We start from the raw sequence: 15,064 nt of genomic DNA, 5'->3' as shown, positions 1-15,064 counted from the left end.
CGAAGGGGCTGAAGCACAAGGCTTATGAGGCGCAGCAAAGGGAAGTGTGGTTGTTTGGAGAAGATGAGGCTGCAGGGAGACCTTATTGTTCTCTACAGCTGCCTGAAAGCAGGTTGTAGCGAGGTGGGGGTTGGTCTCCTAAGTAACAAGCGAGAGGACAAGAGGAAACGGTCTTAAGTTGTGGCAGGGGAAGTTTAGATTGGGTATTAGCAAAAATTCGTTTCCTGGATGAGTGGTGAAGCGTTGGAACGGGCTGCCCAGGAAAGTGGTGGAGTCCCTTTTCCTGGAGGCATTAAAAAAAAACATGTAGATGTGGTGACGTGGTTTAGTAGGCATGGTGGCATTTGGCTTATGGTTATACTGGATGATCTTTCCAACCTAACTGTTTCTATGATATATGGCCCTTAATATGTGTCAATACAAATTCTGCAGTTGTATAGGGGCTTCCCGTAGCAACTATCAGTAAAGGCCAAAAATGCTTCAACAATGTCACAGGGGAGAATTGAGATTTTATAAACTTCAATCTGAAAAGTCAGCGTTGTAGTTAATATGCTGCTTAGAGTTTTGAGATGAGAATGCTTTCAATCCAACAATCCAATACTGCATGTGGTGTAAACATACCTGCCAGAGCAGTGGGAAGGTGCATCTCTCAAGACTTACAGTCTTAAGTTCCTTTTGAAACTTGCTGCATACATTTTTTCATCTCAAAGTAAAGAATGTGGCGTTTGTGGGGGCCTGTTTTGAGGCAGTTAGAGGATTTTTTTTTTTTTTTCCGCAGTTGCGCAAAACGGTCTTGGGAAATAACTGGATAAGTAGCAGCTCTGGATGAAAGAGACAAGTTGTAGCGTGTAGCTTCTTGCTATTGCAAAAAGTGAACATTATACTGGAAGTTGCCTAAAATTGGGGTAGGTAAGACTTGAAGAGTACTCATTTACTGTGTTGTGGCACAATCTGTAATTTTGGCAGTCACTAGTTAAGAAACATGCTTGAGTTCAGAGGACAGCTATGAGGGTGGTGATAAAAAGTTTGGAAAACAGGTTCTAATAGAAAACATTGAAAGAAATTACTTTGGTTGGACTAGAAGAAGAATGAGGGCTGGCACAAAGAAAGTCGTTAAGTATTTTTATGCATAAAAGAAAGTGATAATTTCTTTCTGCATTCTTTCAAACAAATCCAGGACAAAATGTTATGGATTTAAACTACAGCTGGCAAGAATAAAGTTGATAATCTACAACACCTGGATGAACTAGTTGACTTTTACTAGATCTGCAGGCTTAACTTTAGGTTGGACTCCACTAAAACACTATCAGAGCAAGTAAGGCCGTCTCCACCTCTGTAGCGCTGTGGTTACAAATCAGTCGGAACCCTTAGATTCAGTCTTTCAGATCATATTTCTCTTTATTCCTGTTTTTCTACTTCATAGGCAGCTGTGGCATGAGGGGATTCTCACTTTGTGGTGGAGTGGTTCTAGTTTACATACAAAAAATAAAGATTGAGATGGGAGAGGAAAAGAAAAAGTCAATCAAACAGTTCACAGTTTCTTTACCAATAAGCTAAACATTCTACTTCTGGTTTGTTAGTGGTGGGAGGCATGTTTGTTCAATTTTATGGCATTTCCTGTCTTTATTTCATTTACTGTGAAATAACTTCAACCCCAGAATGCTTCTAGGTGTGGTAATGAGAATACTGCCATGACAAATGTGGGTTCTAATCTTTTCCCCCCAATTCAGATGCCATCATTTCTTAGGTCACAGGCACTCCTGGCCATGGGTAAATCCCACAAAGTTACATGTTGAATGTGGTATTGAAAATTCCAATTTAGATCTTGGAGACCTAAATTTGACATAAGGAGCACTAGATAAGAATCTACCACCTAAGTCCATTAGGAAATTTGGAAGCTTTAAACCATGTGGTTCATAGCATCTTGGCAGTTCTCAGGATTTCACCCTGAGACCTAGGAAGTGTGTGTATATATATATATTTTTTTTTAATCCCTATCTTTGAGATCATAAAAGTGTCAGGTTTTTAAATGGTTTTAGTACTTCTAATTAGACAATGTAATCTTGAAAGTAAGCAACGAAGACCTTTGAAAGAAGACATCAGGAAAGAACTCAAATATATTATTTAAGGTCTCATTGGGTTTGACCTAATGTCATTGATTTTGTAAGGCTGACAGTTGGTTTTGAATGTTCGGGGTTTTAAACTTTGCCGCTTCTATAGAAGTACTGTATTGCCTTTGAGGAACGTTTTGGCCCCTAGTTACTTAATAGCATCTATTCAGTTCAATATGCAGTGGAATAGTGGAATAAATAAAAGCAGTAGCAATTTTTAATTTAGTTTATAATGGTTGCTATGATAATATTGCAAAATTCCTATGTGCTGCAAATATTTTCAGCTTTTTAAATGTTGGTATCTGTGCTGGGAAGTGATTCTACGCTGTTTGTCCTTATCTATACCATTAGGAATCTGGTAGAGTGAAAATTATCCTTAAAGAGAGTGCAAGGTCAGCAGGATTTCAGCCTGCATTGCAAGCTTTACAAAGTCTTAGGTTGAAATGAACCTTTTTTGATGGGGAATAATGCAAGCCTCTGAGGACTTGCTGGAATGCTCTGTGGCAATTAGTTGTGTTGTATTATAGTTCAAGTTCCGGCCTTACGTGGCTCTAGAGACTTTGGAAACATATACGTTTGTTTTTAAAAATGCTTTTAGTCTATTTCTTTTTCCCCCCTTTTAATTTTCCATCATCTAATAGTTACATTCAGGGATACTATTTGTGTTCTGAGCTATAATAGTTTGATTCCACCACCCTTTGCCATCAGATGATCATATTGAAGATTTGCCTCGTCCATGTGCATGACTTGCAGAGCTGGTGCAGACAGAGCTATGTCTAAGCCACTGTGCCAGCAGTTCTCCAAGTGGATTTAGTTGGACAGTGAGTGCCAACCAACATTAATATTCTTTTTAGGATTCCAATTTTTCATGGTTATTTGAAATGCATCCTGAATGGATATGTGCTCATGACTTAAAAGGTCTTGAGACCCTTCTAGAAATGTAGCTCTGGACTACAGCATTGCTTAGGAGGAGGGTAGTTCTTTTTGTTTAACCATGAAATCAGACGGTCATTATCCAAGTCTTCCCTGTTACATTCAACAAAACCTTGGATTTTTCCATTACTGCTTCCAAAGTGGTAATTGTGCCAACTTAATAGCAAACTTAAAGGGCAAAAGGATGATTGCTTACCCTTCTCAGATAGAATTTTCCCTTCAGCTTCCCTAGACAAAGCCAGGAGAATATATATATTTTAAAAATTAGGAAATATTTACAATAGTAACTTCTTTGAAAATAGTTGAGATGTAAGACACGGGTTCTTAAGCACTCAGAAAATGTAGTGAAGATTTTCTTAGCCAGTAAAATGTAAAAAAGGCTAAGTCCAAATAGCCATTATTTTCTCATGTCCCTTAGAGGCTGTCACTAGACTCCAGCACTTTGTCAAGTCTTGGCTACAGATGGAAAGTGGCCCCAAGGCTCTCACAAATTAATACCAGACAACAAAGATAAGTGATTCCTGTGTTTCTCAGCATAGCCTAACAGCTCAAAAAATTATGAAAATACTTGTTAAATAAGTAGAGAATACATGGTACTAGTGCTTTTTCTGTTTCTACTGTCTCAAAAAATATATTAAAATATATCTGTGGATTATGATCTAGCATTGGTGAAAGAACTTCTCCAAACAGTAAACTGGACTACAGGGCCTCCAGGTATCCTCATCAACCAAAATTTTTCTGATTATTTGGGATTGAGAGACTCTGTGGATGGTTCACAAGGATAAGTCAAAGCTTGGGTGTAGGACACTGGTGATGAACATGCCTTCCAGAACGTCTCATTCACTAGTGCAGCTCCAGCTGCACTATGACATTGCATCTGTGCTTCCCGGCTGTGGGTTCAAGAATCTGGGTTGCTCGACTTCATCTGGCACGAAGGATCACTGCATCATAACGTGGCTTTAAATGAGTGAAAACCAGAGATGAACTGCAGGTAAATAAACAGTTTCCTACTCTGTGTGAGATTTAATAGTTCTGTACTATTAAATATAGGAATATATAAAAGAAGTACCATATGTAATTTAGTCAGTGGTAAACAACCACAGCAAGCATTCTTTTCCAAGGTTTGAATAGTTTTGAATAATATATTAGCATCTATGGAACAGGGAATTCCAAAATATGCAACAAGCATTCTGGAAAGTACGCTGACCATAAAAGAGTGATGAAATTGTACAGTATATTAATGTTGATGCCTTTTTGGCGAATGAGGAAATACAGGCTTGCACTTATGAAAGAGTTTGGAGGAAAACATTGTATGAAAGGCTATAGATCACAGAATAAAATTATGAGCTATTCTACTTAATTGTACATCATAACTATCACTGTGACAGTTAAGCAGCTGAGTCAGTGTATGCCATCTTTAAAAAAAGAGGTTGTGTGTAAACAACTAGGATTTGACCTCCTAGAAATTTTTTTCCTTTGCTATCCAATGTGTTATTTTTGGTGGGCTCCACTGTCGGAGCATGAAGTAAGACAGAAGCTTTCCACACTGGCAAGCTCTTCTCCCGGTACATGCTAATGTATCAGTATTAGTATATTTGATCACAATGTGTGCTACCTGTTTGGCTTAAGGGAGCATATAGTTATGTGTCACAGTAGGCTGGCTGCGCTACAATTATTAACTGCTGACAGATCTTCTCTCATTAGTTCCTAGGAAAGACAGTCTTAAAAAAAAATACCCTTTTTCTTACATTTCTTCCATTAAACCCTCTCGATCCATCAGTGTGGGTATTTTTAATCTAAATCGTGCTCATAATTTGTGTAAAAGGAATGGTGTCTCCTGCTGCCTTTGCTCCTAATCACATGAAGCAATCTCCCTTTTGGTGTACAATGTTGTTTATCATGTTCGAAGTTCCTCTATGCTTTCATCCTGACTCTACAGCCCCTGTAGGCCAGAGTAGCAACCGAGCACCATGACAGAGAAGACTACTAGTGGCCATATAGGCTATGTAGCTGGGTACTTCTGGCCTACATCATAGTACTTTTAAGACCATACTTTTACCAAACTATGTAACGCCTAGGAAAACCAAGTTTTCCATTTTTAAAAAAGCAGAATTTCCTGCACATGGCTTTAGAAGACGCACACCTCTGCAAGCAGCAGCTCTCTTCTCCAAGTGCACTGTACATGGCATCCCATGGCCTGTTCCCACCCTGTTTTAAGTAATTTCATATGCCAGGCCAGAAAAAGCATGGAGCTATTGTACAGACACTGCTCAGATACCTTGCTGTTTGTCCAAATATTTTTAGGTGATACTTAGTAAGAAAAGCTTCTCTAGTTCCATTTAGCCTGTGACATTTGTACTCCAGCACAGGTACTTATGTGTTTTGTTCCTGTTGCAAGATTTTGCTTTGACAAGTTGAAGGTAAATATGCATAAAGATAGCATTTGAGGTGCAAAGCTTTATGGTAACCAGCTGGCCTGAGAACATGCTCTGAATCCTATTGTTTAGTTTTGAATTAAGTTTATAATTTTGCTGATGTTTAAGAAAAATTGTAATGGACTGTGTTCCATAAATACTTCAAAGGCAAACTATGTGATTCCCACCTGTTGCATTATATTCAAGAATAAAGTTAAAATAAAGTTTACTCTATCAAAAAGATGTCATGTGCATTTGCTGAGACAGTGACCTATTCCATAAATTTACTTTGACACTTATTTTGGAAAAAAAGGATTAAATAGGTTATGGAAAGGATAATATTCTGTTCAGCCTGGTGGAAAATACCTGTAAACATTTCTGAAGTCATATTCTGACAACAGCATTTTGACTCCTGCACTCTTTTACATAAGATAAATGGAATATTTTTACTGCATGGCTCCTGTTGTGTCACAGGACTGTCCTATTTTTTCTTTCCCTACCTAAAACTTTCACTAATTATTTTAGAAATGGGGGGAGTTCAGATATTTTTCAGAGGATTCTGTTTTTTCTATTCTTGCTCAAGAAGTCGTGCAAGTTTGCTCTTTGATAGAACGAGGGGTTTGGCTCTGTTCCCAGCATCGACTCTACATCCCATGCCATTAATCTGATTTCTATACTTGGAAAATTTTTATCAGTTTTGTAACCATACAATGCTTTCTAAAATCCTACTGTCAGTGATGCTTCTGTTTCTATTCCTAGATACTTTTTGCTCTGCAGGTTTTTTTTGTGGTTAGATTCAAAAGTTACATTGCATAACGTTGTAGGAGATGTTGGCTGCTAACCAGAAGAAGAAATGGAAGGGTATCCCTAGTGCTAACTTCAAGCTAGCTTGCTCTGACAGATCCTGAGAAAGTTAAAGTAAACCTTCTCTACCAACCCTGTCTAGACCCTGCTAGGTATGTAGGTATGACTGTGCAAGATGAATCCTATGTTAATGTTCAAAAACCAATTATATAATTATAAAATGTTGTCAAAAGGAATGATTTGTATGTTTAGTATAACACCTACTCAAATCTCTATTGCACTCCATAAAATGTGCTGAAATTGAAAACAATATGGCATTGTTTTATAATACCAATGTTTTATTTACAGAATCACAGAATCACCAGGTTGGAAGAGACCCACCGGATCGAGTCCAACCGTTCCTATCAAACACTAAATCATATCCCTCAGCACCTCATCCACCCGTGCCTTAAACACCTCCAGGGAAGGTGAATCAACCACCTCCCTGGGCAGCCTGTTCCAGTGCTTCCTATCTGAAGCAATATTTTTCAGGCTACACTTTTGTATTATTCCTCTACACGTCTTTTTTTCCCAAGAAAGTCACACACACTCTCATCAAGCAAGGGTGCAATAAGTCTTTAAGTGAAGAGTTGTGTTCCTGAAAGACATTTGCCTTAAAAAGATCTACAATTATGATCTTTTGTTTGCATCTGCATTGTGTTCATCTGCTATCTAAGAGTAAGCACTAATTTTATATGTATTGCTTTATATCATCACATTGTGTGTAATTATATAGTTTATATTGTGATCTTTGTTTATTAAAGTTTTTTTTAATGTTCATAACTGCATTTTTGGTATCAAACTTCTTTACAATGAGCTGTGATAACTTTCTTTGTCCTTTGATGACATATTGCACATATCTCGTTAGAAGAATCTGCCTTCTGGAATGCTGGCGTCTCTTTAATAAATCGTCATCTGGATACGACTCCAAGTTTCTGAGTCTTTGGAAGCACAGTTTCAACTGACTGCAAAGTCTGCTGTTTTCCTCTGTGTACTTGGGTGCCGTAGTCTCTCACTGTACAAGAAAAGATGCTCAAAAATATGTATGTCCATTCTCCCTGAGAAGTGCAAGAGGTTAAAGTCAACCCTGGTATCTGTGTACAGTGTCAGTGGTTCCTAGTGACAATAGGCTGAATTCAACCCTCAAAAATAAAGAAGCTGCAGAAAGTAGCTTTATGATTTATATTACATATTAGGTCTGCATTGCTAAACTACCATTTCAATTTACCTTTTCAGGCACAAAATCCAGTCACCCACCCTTCTATCAGTATGACAATAAAAAGAATTATTTGCTAAAGGCTGATAGAATTTCGTTAATTTCTCTGTTTGACTGTTTCCTTGACCACAGTATGTAGGAGAAGGAGACCTATGAATCAGAACATCTGATATTTTGTATTTGCATCACTTTATTAAATATAAAACTGGAGAAAAGAAAGTTGTTTTCTTTGAAATACATAAGCCCTACACCTACTTTGTCAGCACAGCCACTCAGTCTCTCCAGTATAAAGGTATTTATATAATCAGGCACAAAATAAATATGCTATTTATATATTTTAGATATTCAAATATACCATGAATAGGCACCAAAGTACGATTCCCCCATTTTGATTTGTAGGAAGAGTGCAACTCATTTTCTGTTTTAAAGCAGAGATGCCTTGTAATGTATGTACAGACCAAAATAACTTAGGTATTTGCAAAATAAATATAGAACTGTCGTGATTAATACATAGTATTTGGGTCATTTCCACTCAGTAAACTAAAAGTAACCACATTTCCTCATTAATGACTAAAATCTGGGGTTATCACCACTTGTAACACTGTATTCGTCATAAGAACTGATGTGTTTTCACTCATGCCTTATTGTAAAGTTAAATCTAGACTCTGATTTTAGCATGAAATGCGTGTATATGTAAATTACAATTTCTAAAGGATAGAACTAAACTTTTTTCCTAAATATACATTAATTAAGTAAGTTACAAACACATCTGACAAACAATAGCATGATGGAACCCAGACCCTGCTGGCTATTGTGAATCAATTTTTATTTTAATAACTTCATCAAAGAGAGATATACAATCGTCTCTACATCTTTATATTTCATTCCAGACACAGAAGCTGTCCATTGTTTATGGCTTTACATTAACCTATGTAATCAAATGTCTGATCAGCTGCTGGGTCAACAGAATTAACTCTAGTCCACTCAAAAGTGCCTCCAGGGTGGAGAGCTGAAGATTATTTTTTCTTAGTGTTGGTTTCTGCTTTCAGCTCTTTAACTAATTGCTGTTGCTCCTGTTTCGATCTTTTAGCCATCACTAATTGTGTCTTGTAAATGGTTATGCTGATTCTGGCATGACAGTACTTTCTTTTACTGTTTTCTAATGACTCTTCACAGTATACTTTTATATTTTAGTTGCCTGATTATGGCCATCTGACGGAAGAAAATATGGGACAACACGCAGTGATCAATATGATCCAAGTGAAGCCATTTAATCAAAGTTCACAACACATTTTATACCCTACTTGCTGAAGCAAGCCATTGTTTTACACGCTGATTTGACAATTCTTCATTAGCAACAAGTAGTCATTAGTTACAATACATTATTCTATTTTCCCATGAGAAATAGCTATGTGAGCATTTCAGTCTACAAACTGATAGACTACAAAGTAACAAGTCAAGGACTACCGAGGAAAGCTTCCCGTAAGAAATGAGAGGCGTATATGGTAGAACAACTCTCTATTGTTGCAAAGAAAAACCTTGAAGACAGTGTGTCATTTACAGCAGCTGCTTCTTCTGCAAAGTTAGCTTTAATTCTGGTGCAAAAGCTGTGAGGCCTTATGCTAAGGTGCCTTTATTTCATTTAGCATAAGCTGCTCAGTGCTTGGGGTGCTCATCAAATGTCCTCTGGTTTGTAACCATCCATCAGCCATCTCTATTCCTGAATCCTAATTACAAGGTATGTTCTGGCTAGCCCCTAATCAGATAAGGCACAAGTACTCAGGTGCTCAAGGTTTGGTCCCAGTCCTGAGTCAGGGCAAACTCGGTTTACTTTAGGCTGACTACCCCTCACTTTAAAGATCTCATGGAATCACTAGGTTGGAAAAGACCTCCAGGATCGTTGAGTCCAACCATTCCTATCAACCACTAAACCATGCCCGTTGTGACTTGCTATTAATGCATAATCAAATAGCAGCATTTAAAGAGAGGAGACTGACAGCTGCCATTCATAGCTTCAAAAGCTAAAGTATTTTGCTAAATGGTTTGTTGGATTGGGGTTTTCTTTTTTTTTGTTTTTCAAATAGATCCACTAGGTGGTGCTTGAAATAAGCTACTCCAGAATGACTTGCTCAGGGTTGCCAGCCCATCTCAGAAATCCATGGGCAGCTGGAAATTATTGTGGCTGTGAAAAGTTAAATTATAATTCATTACTCAAAATCCCAGCAAGGATATTCTTGGCAACAGGGATAAGATTGCTAACCAAGTGCTTGGGTTCCTCTTTTTCCAAAACTGTATTTTCTGTTTCAGAATAAAAACTAGGTGTTTACCACTATGTAGATGTACTCTCCATTATAAATTTCAGCATTTTTTCACTTCTGCTACTCTTGAAATACATCATTTTCCTTTTTGGCATTTCAGGAAGTTGTTTATTTCCAGACTCAAAGGTGTTTTGGATAAGTACTTCTTTAAATATATTAAAGGTGAAGCATGGCATTACCTAAGTGCCTGATCAGTTATGAAAGAAGTTTAATTTCCGATAAGAAATGAAGGAAAACTGTTGCAATGTTATTGTATCTGATCAGAGAAAGGGGCAGGAAGGCACATGTGGCCATTTTTGCAGGTATGAACTACAGACACCCTACCAAATTCCTTGTGGAGACCAAGGCTTTTCTCAGGTTATTGTTTAGCCATTGGCTCTGCAATCAACTCTTCCCAATGTAAACTAACTTCTTCAGAGCTCTGAAAAAAGCGCAGCTGCTACAGACTTCTCAGTCTCCTGTGCACCAACCAGTTGCCTGATAATTCCTCTACCTTTCAAGGTGACACTACAGGCTTCTAACAATTTTTTTTTCCTGACATTGTTTCTCTATCAAAGAGGGTGCTAGCCCTGTGAAACACCTGCCCAGGGCGCTGGTGGGAGCTTTTGAACCCCTCCAGCTGTCAGGAGAAGTTTTGACACCTTCAGCCCTTAGGCCACTCCAGTTTCTTGTCCCTCTCACCTTGAAGGTGAAATTCTGGTGATCCAGGCTTCATTTGGCATGTGGTTTTGAGAAAAGTGCCCCTCGACGCATTTCTCTGTTGTTTGCAGATCCCAGGAGAACAAACTCCTCTAACCCATGTAGCAAGCAGGGAGTAGATGAAGAAGCAGAAGGAGGAAACATGATGAATGTGTTCCTATCCTTTTTGCTTGCCTGTGGTGGCAGGCAGGTGGCCAAGGGCCTGGACTGTCCCTGTGCAGTGTGACACTCACACAGACTCTGCAAGTCTTGCCTGAGAAGTAGGCCAGCATAGGTAAGACCCATGAGAGGTCTCTGATTGCCAGGGCAGGTCTAGGAGGGCTTCAGGTTTGGGATGCAGGAGCTGGAGAGCTGAAGTCAGGGAGCCCAGGAGTGGAAAAGTAAAGGCAATACTGAAATACTGAGAGATGGGAGGAACCAGGGGTGCTGCACTAGCGATTATTGAGAGTTGGCATGAGGGAATTGGAAGTAACCGCAGTGGAAGAGTTTAAGAGACACAGAATAAATGTAGAGCAAGCCAGGCTTATTTTTTTCATAGAAAAAAATGTTTCAAATTACTGTTGAGGCAACGTATGAGGTAAAAGCATATGGGAATTGCCAGTGGAAGAGACTCTATATAGTTATTATAAAACTCTCTAAAGGGTGCATGTGTGAATGCAGAGGATTCAGACCTAGTTATTGATAAATGCACTGCAGTCAAATGTAATGTGTCATTTAGGTGTATTGAAAAGCCTGTTTTGCTTGTGGCCATAGCACAAGGGCTTTTTTCACCACAAGGATGGGAAGTAGGATAATAGGTGATATGCTTCAGAAGCTAATCTTTCACCCTTAGAATACCAATATCATGTCGTATTTTTCATGTTTAAAACACAGACTATGAAGAAACAGCCTAAGGATACTGATCTCACAGAGAAAAAAAAAGATTTTGGGTCACTGGAAAGATGTAGAGAAGAAATTAATAAAATTCAGCAGTTTGTGCAAAGGTGATTTATAGGACATGAAAAGATAGACTTAATTATCTGCAATAGATCTTGGAGTAATGCTGATATCAGTAATCTGAAATATGCAGATTAGAAAATGTTAATGCAACCCTCAATTAATATGAAGTTAATAGTTCAAAGGATTCCTCTTTTTCTTTGTTATTGTATTTCTGAAATGGATACATAAGTTGTATATATATGCTATTTTCTTTCTTCAGTTTGTTGCTGCTAAAGTTTGACACTAGTTTTAGTTTTGTATCTGATTATCTTCATTTTTGAGTCTGTGTACTGCCAAAAATTAAAGTCTTTTTCTGCTTTTTTTTAAACCAGAGTCATGTTTGGGTTAGTGGATTGTATTGTACAATTAGTTTATGTATTTATTAAAGGGGAGGAAGGTTGTAGCAACCTAATTCTTATTTTACTGCTTCTGTTTTATTTTCATGGCTAAAGAGGATACTGATAAATATTTGCTATGATGATGTCAGTGGCAGAATCACCAGAAGAACCACCAACTAGCAGTGTGAGTCTGCAGCATAGGCAGAGCCAGAACTGTGGGTGATCATCTCAGCAGAAAGCCAAGAAAGAAGTACTTGGCTCTGTGAGTCCTCAAGGAAGGAGGGAGCTACTCCTTCTGCCAGGCTCAGTATAGAGCATCTCCAAATCCATATGGATCTCTGAGCTTTAGTATCACACTTACTGTTATCAGCTGTACTATGATTTGAAGAGAAAGAATTCAAGTTCAAGAGTAGAAAAGGCACTGAACAGATATATTCACCTTGGTAGAACCTTAGCTAGGTAGAGGAAAGAGTTAATTTCTGTTTCAGTGGCATAATATTGTATAAATTTTTACTTGATTGAACAAATGGTTTAGTTAAGGAATTTTTTCCCCTGCCATGTTCTGAAATTACTATTAGTTTTTAACGGGACCAAATTAATTTTTGGTGTAACTTCACACAACTAAGCAATGCCAGTGTTTTAGAAACATTTTCTGGGGTGATCGGTAAGACAGAAAGTAGAAAGTTAAGAAAGAAGTTAGTCTGAGGACAGAACTGCAGAAGTATACCTTGACAGAAAGCCAGACCAACACAGCTTTTATAAAGGGGAAGAAAAAATGCTGTGCTTTACAGGCTATTTAGAAGCTAGGGAAATAACAAGTAAAGATGTCCTATAAGCTCAGTTTCTGGAGGTTTGCAACAGGCTTTCTCACAGAATAAAGATGATTAAAGAGGATGAATAATCATAGGTTTTGCTACGAATTAAGCATTGAGTATGTAAGGAAAACAAGCAAACAAGCAAACAAAAAGATGCAGTGAGTGACTAATTCTCCAAATAGAAGGATGTTAGTACAGGCTATCCCAAGGATCTGCATTGAAACTATTATTTTTGTTTGGAAGCAGGACATTTTACCTACTCAGTCTAAAAATAGGCTAATATGAGATGGCAATAATTCTGTTAGAAATCAAAGACGACATACCTTACCCCTTTGTGACAACACAGAGTTGACTACTAACTATTCTGAGATAGAACACGGTATGTGCTCTGTTTTATGGTTATATTAGCTTCTCAGATACATATTAAATACCATTCATCTCTATGCAATTAGTCATACACTTTTAGGATTGTCGCATCCACTTCTCACCTCCAAAACATTTATTACTGACAAGTAAAATATTAGTATGTCTGCCAGGCTTCCTCTCATGGATGATCAGCCAACAGTCGTTCCCCCCCTCTCAGCTTTAACCCTTCTCCACCTCCTGTCTTTGATGCCATGGCAGATGTCATCTCTTTACCATGTCATTTTGGCTATACCTGAACATCTATCAGGCTGCTCTGTATCTTCGTCACTAGTTCTACCCAGGGAGGTGGTTGAGTCACCTTCCCTGGAGGTGTTTAAGGCACGGGTGGATGAGGTGCTAAGGGGCATGGTTTAGTGTTTGGTAGGAACGGTTGGACTCGATGATCCGGTGGGTCTCTTCCAACCTGGTTATTCTATGATTCTATGATATGTCTTTTTTACTAATTTGCTCTGTATAACATGTCCAGGATAGAATTCTCTTTGTCTAAAGTTCTCATTCATGTTATGGTTGTCTCATTTATTGAGACCTTTTTCTGGTCTTGTCAATATCAGTCTTGCTCTGCTCACAACTACCCTTGTGGCTGCTGTAAAGCCTGCTTTTTTGTGCACATCTGAAAGGGTTAGCTCTCTGCTGTTCATCCTTAAACTACCATTTCTCTGTTACATTGAAGCTAAAATGCTTATCCTCAAATCAAAGGACTTTTTACTGTTGCCATCTAACCTATGGTACCAGCTTTTCTTTAGCAGTGAAGTAGAATTAGGTGCAGTCCCCTTTTTTTCTCTCACAGTTGGGAAAAACTCCACAAAAGGAATTTTATCCTTTAAGTCCATCCTTGAAGCTCTTGTCTGGGACACTGTCAGACTTCTCAAGGCCTAGGTTGCAGGCGTGCAATAATTTACACTTATTGTTTTTACCAGTATGGTTTCACTGTTTTCTTATCCTGTGTCTTTATCTTTTTGTGTATTTTTTATGTGATGCAGGCTACCTGAGGCCATGGACCAACAACTTCTGTGTTTGCACAGAACCTAAGAGAATAGGGTAATGCAGTAACATCAACCATAGTAGTGATGTCATCAACGCATACATAGTATTATTCATCTTATTCATGTTTTTAGGAACCACAGACACACACATCATGAAACTGCCTTCTCAATCCTTCTGTGTTCGTGTCTTTAATTTAATTTCACTGATATGATTCCAAGTTCCCCTTCCTGAAAAACCAAATGGACATCAAAGGGAAGGACTATTTCAGTGTCTAACAATAGTTGTGTCCCCTGGCTACCTTCATGCATAAAAAGAAAGGAAAACATTGACTGAAGATGGAAATGGCTGTAGTATATTTCCTTTGATGGTGCCACTATAGAAACTCTGCACATGATTAGTGTAGGCAATGTATACAGCAGCAGCATCCTTTTGAGTTGAAGAAACAGTAAAAACAATCAATAATAAAGGTACCTAAATCATTTATTAACTCAGCTAAGTCAGTGAATACCCAGAGACTGCCAACCTGGATTAAAGTTTATATGTCACTCAAGAACTCAAATATTTTTCACTTGGCAGGCAAGGATCTGAGTAAACAGGATTTCCCTGAAGGTAGCAAGGAAGGATGACACAATGATGTGGTTGTTTATTAGCTTTGGTTTTACCGTCAGTGATATGGGCAAATAATGCCCTAACGCTTAGAATTTAATTGGATCAAACTATTTGCACTGCTTAGTCTCTACCCAACTTCTTTGTAAGTTCCTAGCGATAAGCTTCTCAATAAACATAATGATTTTTGCAAGTCCTTTACTCCCTTCTGGTACTTTGTGCCCATTTAAGCACTTTTGAAAATCAAGCCATTCAGTAAAACTACTAAGAACCATTTCTTTGCAGAAGATATTCTCCATTTAAACTCAAAGCTTTCAGAGAGATTTACCAATTTGTATTGATTTTCTTTTCCTGAAAAGTGCCATGTTGACTGCCTAGTCACT

General features: G+C 38.1%; 1 long non-coding RNA gene across 1 annotated transcript; it reads left to right on the top strand.

Moving 5' to 3' along the window:
• Window positions 1-2,639: 2,639 nt before the first annotated feature.
• Window positions 2,640-7,089, top strand: LOC138718607 (uncharacterized). The gene is made up of 2 exons (XR_011337117.1): window positions 2,640-4,035; window positions 6,611-7,089. It is a non-coding gene; the product is annotated as an uncharacterized lncRNA (long non-coding RNA).
• The last annotated feature ends 7,975 nt before the right edge of the window (window positions 7,090-15,064 follow it).

The sequence above is a fragment of the Phaenicophaeus curvirostris genome, chromosome 3, assembly GCF_032191515.1.
Source record: "Phaenicophaeus curvirostris isolate KB17595 chromosome 3, BPBGC_Pcur_1.0, whole genome shotgun sequence".
Classification (NCBI taxonomy): Eukaryota; Metazoa; Chordata; class Aves; order Cuculiformes; family Cuculidae; genus Phaenicophaeus; species Phaenicophaeus curvirostris.
Note: the sequence above shows the minus strand (reverse complement) of the source record. Positions and strands in the feature narration are given on the sequence as shown.